Below are 6389 nucleotides of genomic sequence, written 5' to 3' on the forward strand. Positions count from 1 at the left end.
TGTAAGCAATGACTTCAACTAAATAGGGAACAGATGCTCTTGGTTTTATTCTTTTGACTTGATGAACTGTCTTGATCTCTTCTTCCATAAGCTTTTCTAGTTCTTCTAATTCATTATCTTCATTGATTGTGAACACCTCTTCTTTAACATGATGCCTTTGGAAGCCATCTTCTATCCCAAAAACTTCTTTTTCATCTCCAACCCTCAAGGTGAGTTTAGACTCGCGAATATCAACAAGAGCTCCAGCAGTGTTAAGAAATGGACGACCAAGTATAATTGGAACATCGGGGTCTTCCTTCATATCCAACACTACAAAATCTATTGGAAAAACAAATTTTCCAATTTTTACTAAAATATCCTCCACGATGCCCCGGGGTTGTGTCACTGAACGGTTCGCCATGTGAATAGTCATTCTTGTAGCCTTCATCTTCTGAATTTCCAACTTTTGATAAAATGAAAAAGGCATCAAATTAATGCTAGCCCAAGAATCGGCTAAAGCATTAACCTTCATTTTGTTACCAAACTCACACGGAATAGTGATGCGTCTAGGATCCTCCATCTTCTCAGGTATCTCTCCCAACACAGCTTTTGAGCTTTGCTCACTTAGAATCACCTTAGAATGCTTCCTTAATTGGTTACGGGTGTCTATCAAGGCTTGTAGTAATCTTTGATACTCAGGAATTTTGGATAAGGACTCGACAAAGGGAGTATTAATCGAGATTCCCTTCACGTGTTTAACAAACTCTAGATGCTCTCTTTCCAGTGGACTAAGAGCCGCTCGGGATGGAAAGGGCAAAGGCGGCTGATAAACAGGAACGGGCTCAGGCACTTTTTTTTCAAACAAGGGCCACGTGGCCAGACAAGGGCCACATCGTGGCACAGCTGTTTCAGCAACCCCTTCACTTTCAAAATTGGGCTTCCTTGGTTTTGGATCGGGCTGTTGTGGTTCTTCTTCTAATGCCTCCAAGAACTCAGAGATGGCCTCTTCTTCAGTGTCTATGGCCATTACATGAGATTGGGTCTTCATTTCAAGATTTTTCGGGGACAACTTCTCATGAACCAGAGTGGCTAATTGACCACGTTGTACTTCAAGGTTATTGATAGAGGCTTGTTGATTCTTTATTAAAGTTTTTTGTTCATTAATAGCATAATCAGTAGCATCGTGTCTTTTTTCCGAAGCTTCCATAAAATTCATCAACATGGTCTCTAGATCGGGTTTCTTCTCATCTTGTGGCTGCTCCTTTTGATAAAAGCCTCGACCTGTCTGCCTATACTTCTCTTCTTTTTGTTTCTTATACTCTTCATATGATAGCCACTCCTTTTTTGGTTCCCTCTAGTCTTCATCAAACTTATCCCCACTCGAGTAGCACACTTGAGCCTTTCTGTTCCCAAACTCATCTAAATTGCAGTCCTTGGTCAAGTGTGAACCACTACACCTCTCGCAACCCACTCTTATGGCATGAATTGAGTGGTCCATTTGTGTCAACCTCCGGTCCATATTATTTAGCATAGCCATCATGGCTACTATTTCTTCAGTTTGGGCCCCTCCACCGCCTTTGATTCCATCTTGCCTAGGGTTGTGGTATTCGCGAGAGTGCTTCGCGAATTCTTCAATTAGCTCCTTGACCTTCCTTGGATTTTTCTTTGTCAAAGGTCCTTGAGAGTCAAGGAGTTGTCTCGTCATAACGTCGACCCCATCATAGAAGATTGACATCTCTTGTTGCACATTTAGATCATGCTGAGGGCAATTTCTGAGCAAGCCCTTGTACCGCTCACATGCTTCGTATAATGACTCCCCCGGCTGTTGCTCAAAGTTGGCTATTGCCTTCTTGAGTTTAGCTATCTTGGATGGTAGGCAAAACTGGTCCAGGAATTGCTCACGCATTTGAGCCCAAGTGGTGATTGTGCCCGGTGGAAGTGATTTTAACCACTTTTTAGCAGCTCCCTTGAAAGTAATGGGAAGCATACTAAGCAAGACGGTGTTTCTGTTGACATTTGGGACATTGAAGTAATCCGCAATGTCATTGACTTCATCTAAATGCTTAAAAGCATCCTCATGATCTTTCCCAAAAAATGGGATATCCTTCAGCGCAGTCAAGATGTGCCCCTTCAGCTCGAATGTGGCAGTGGCAGGTATTGCGGGTTGGACTAAACCGGGACCCACATCTTCTTGGATCCGCTTCTTGTAAGCTCCCATAGACATCTCCTCAATTGCTGCCATCTCGTTCCTTGGCTCGTTCTCGGGTTCGCTCGTATGTTCTTCAAATTCAGGCTCGGTATCGTATTCGGATTCGGTTTGGACGGGTATTTGATCCAAGTGCTCAAAATTGCTCTTTTGCCTTGAGGATGAACTTGACTCTCCTGTCTTCTTTCTCGACTTCCTTGAAAATGTTGACTTTAGCTCTTCCAATGGCGTCTTCATATCAGTCTTCTTGTGAAGTGCAGCTTCTAGATCTTCAATCGGTGGCACCAAAGGTGTGGTAGATCCTCTGGTCATGAACTCCTGCAAACTAAACACAATAAAAAAATGTAAAACTTAAATAGAAAAATAAACTAATAACTAAAAACTAAAATTCTCAGAAACCACATCGTGGCGCGTATCTAGCCACGTCGTGGACTCTGTGACTAAAAAAATTTTAAACCTTGCTGAAAAATTAACTTTTTGCGGGTTTTACCCCACAAAAAGGATCGATTAACTTAATGCAAATAAATAAACTAATAAACTAAGCCGTTCCCCGGCAACGGCGCCAAAAAACTTGATGTGCACGAAAGTACCCACTAATTTTAATATTTATAACCTAACAAACTTAAACTAACTATGCACTTATAGGCAGTGTACCTAGTCAGACTACAGTATAGATTGGGTAAGTCGGGTGTCGATCACAGGGAACAGTGTTACTAATTAATCTACTTGCTATCGAATTAACCTAATTATCAACTAGTTTAGAAAGGGTTTTATTTGATTTTACAAGAATAGACGAACCTAACTCAAATTCAATCAATTAAGTAAAAACACTCTTGTCTAGTTCGAATCCACTTCGTCCTTATGGCTAGCTAATAGTTATGGATTATCAAGTTGATTTTAATTGTATTAGTAATTTAATTCTAACTTTACCAATAATTAATTAATTCATGTAAAACTATGTATGGTCACACACAATTAAACACAGAACCAATTATGAATATGAATATGCTATGTAAGATTTATTATGTAAACGCAATTATAGTCACAATCCACGTTCTCTAGCACAGTTAAGTTTATTTACTCTAATTACTAACTAAGATTGGTCAATCCTAGCTCTAACAATTTAATGTTCACTAAATCATTAGGTAAACAAGTTCACGCAGTTAATGGTCACTAAGATACACAGAACATGAAATTAAGCAACTAGAGAAACAAACATAAGCATGCTAGGTAACTATAAATCAAACACAAGCAATTTACCAACTAAATAAATCCATAAAAATTAAGCTATTCATAAGTTAGAAGCTTCATCTAGCTAAACAAGAGTAGCTAGATTCAGCTGCTCATAATAGCAACTAACATACTAACACAGATCAAAGTATAATGAAACATGATCCTAAGTAACAAATAAGTAAACTAAATCATGGACCTTCACTCTTTTGGTGTTGAAACCTTTTTCCAGAACCTTTCTTCTGCTAAAAATCGCCTTCTGGAATCCCTTTCTCTAGCCAAAAGTCTCTCTATTTCGTAATGACCAAGAGTGCTTAAATATCCTTAAAAATCCTGCGCCACGTCGTGGCTATCTCTGCCACGTCGTGATCCCCAAGTTATCCGTATCGGGCAAGGACTCTTTCTTCACGCAATCTTTATCTTCTAGAATACTCATGCCACGTCGTGGATATCCATGCCACGTCGTGGTTTTAGTAATTTCCGTGGATTTTGTCATCTCTTGTGTTCCAAGTGTCCCATGTTCTATAGATTGTTGCTTTTGGTCCCACTCTTCGAAAATACTTCTAATTGACTGAAAATAACAATTTAAAGTCATAAGTATCAGTATTCTAAACATATTATCAACTTATTAATAAAAATGTACTTAAATATTGCCTAAAAATAGGTATAAATATGGCAATATCAACTGCCTAAATAACTAGTTTATTCAAACCATTCACATTCGATCATACTTTGGAAGTACGTATTGAGGCAAGACTGTCATGAATAGGTCTGTAGTTTGTCTAGAACAAGGTGGCTGCAGTGTTCATGAGTATTCTTGGAATAAGATTCGAGTATTGGATTCAACCCATGCTCATCTGAATCACTTCATGGATTTTATCACGAGTGATCATGAGACGCTAATATCTTATATTCTTGAAACGGAGACATGTGAGTTGTAGTTGCGAGTCGGTTGCGCATTGACTTATGTAAACGCACCAGTAACTTGGATGTTATAAAACATATCGTTGTGTGTAATCTGATGAGTAAGTACAAGCGAGCATTTGTGTCGAATTTTATCCATTCCTTTTGCCCCATGTGGATAAAAGTGATATATGTGGGCCCCTCGATGATTTAGTGATGACATCAGGCCTGGACTGATTTGATTTGTTCAATTAGTCAGTCGTCATAAATCAGAAATCAGGAAACAACAAATGGACAGAGAGAATGATTATAATCCATGTCTCAGTCCATATGATATCTAGAATGGAGGAATATATGATCCCTTATCTAATGGACACGTCAATGACTAGGTCAGAGTTCAACGGCGGCTTTTAAGAGGTACGATTGCTAGTCAAGTTATGGAGTCGTACTTGTAATAATAGTTATTAGACTTATCCAAGTGGGAGACTATTGGATTAGTGTCTAAGTCCATAACTATAATTGGTATGTACTTGACCCGAGAGTAGCATGGTATCTAATGGACACGTCAATGACTAGGTCAGAGTTCAACGGCGGCTTTTAAGAGCTACGATTGCTAGTCAAGTTATGGAGTCGTACTTGTAATAATAGTTATTAGACTTATCCAAGTGGGAGACTATTGGATTAGTGTCTAAGTCCATAACTATAATTGGTATGTACTTGACCCGAGAGTAGCATGGTCCATTTGGGTTGCATATCATCAGGACAATTTGATAGGAAGGACTTTTGAGAAGAGTTTATTTATGATTTATTAATATATTATAAGTTCTAATATATTAATATGAAATCATGTTATTTAATAAGTATTGATCAACAATTAATTTGGAATTAATTATGTGATCAAAAGAGACTAATTATATATATGGGGATTGATTGTATAAATCATTTATTCTTATAAAGTGAACTTATGATCCATAGTTCTTTATGTTGGGCTAAACCCATGTGGTGACCCATGGATACTCTATGGAGGTTAAAACCCATGGAGCCTAAGACCAACTCCAATAGGACACTAAAAAACACCATTTTAGTGTTAGTTTTTCTCTTTATCACTCCAACCAACCTCTAAAATACACAATTTTAGTGTGTGGGATACACTCCAACACCAAATATGGAGGTCAAAATGTTTGGCCTCTAAAATACACCATTTTAGTGTGTGGTTGGATTGATTATACCATTTTAGTGTTTAAAACCCACCATTTTTGTTTTACCATAGGAGTTAGCCTAGGGAATGTGGAAAGTCATGCACATTAGGATTTGCATGGTCTAACCCTAGTTGTGCCACACTATATAAGAAACCCCTTGGTTGGTTAAATTAGTGCTAGATATACTAGAGGTTCTTGGAGAGCCATAGAGCCGATTTTTTGTATGCACCATACTCTCTCAAACGTTATCCTTTGTCCTAGGTATATTGTGATTCCATTTGAGGCATTCATACTATTGGTGCTAAGCTCTTAAAGGTTCAAGGCTTTCAACTTCTACAAAGAAAAGGTATGTTATCTAACTTGTTTTATTACCCAAGTATCAAAGTTTTGTATACTAGTTAGGGTAATACCTTGGAAAGTTCAAGTTTGCATGCATAATAGAGAAAACATAGATCCAAGGTATTTAGGGTTGCATGTACACCTTAGGAGTGTTAGAATGCTCAAAACCCTTCAGAGATATGATTAGTATTCTAACGTTTGTTATGATGTGTTTACAGAATGGTGGTATTACGCACGAGACCAGTCAGTAGTTTAGGCGCCGGTGAGGGATCAGGCTTGGGCTTTGGAGTTGGGCAGCTAGACGAGCAAACGAGGGAGTTCATTTCATCAGAGGTCATGGTTTGTATTCTGGATCAAACTCCTATGATCTTCAGAACAATAAAGGAAGGTATTTTGGAGCTTTTGGATGAGAGGTTGAGTGCCTTCCGCACCGAGGTGGCGGCCATTATGGGGTCGCGCACACTGACATTCAGGGAGTTCATTGCCTGTAGAGCTCTCGATTACCATGGGGATCGGGACCCCATTACGAGCAC

The 6389-nt window shown here is 38.8% G+C and overlaps 1 non-coding gene across 1 annotated transcript; it reads left to right on the forward strand.

Annotated features, from left to right (window-relative positions):
• Positions 1 to 1730: 1730 nt before the first annotated feature.
• Positions 1731 to 1837, forward strand: LOC145080672 (small nucleolar RNA R71). The gene has a single exon (XR_013695264.1). It is a non-coding gene; the product is annotated as a small nucleolar RNA R71 (small nucleolar RNA).
• Positions 1838 to 6389: the final 4552 nt, after the last annotated feature.

The sequence above is a fragment of the Lactuca serriola genome, chromosome 1 (assembly GCF_051521515.1).
Source record: "Lactuca serriola cultivar US96UC23 chromosome 1, Lser_US96UC23_V15, whole genome shotgun sequence".
In the NCBI taxonomy this organism is placed as follows: Eukaryota; Viridiplantae; Streptophyta; class Magnoliopsida; order Asterales; family Asteraceae; genus Lactuca; species Lactuca serriola.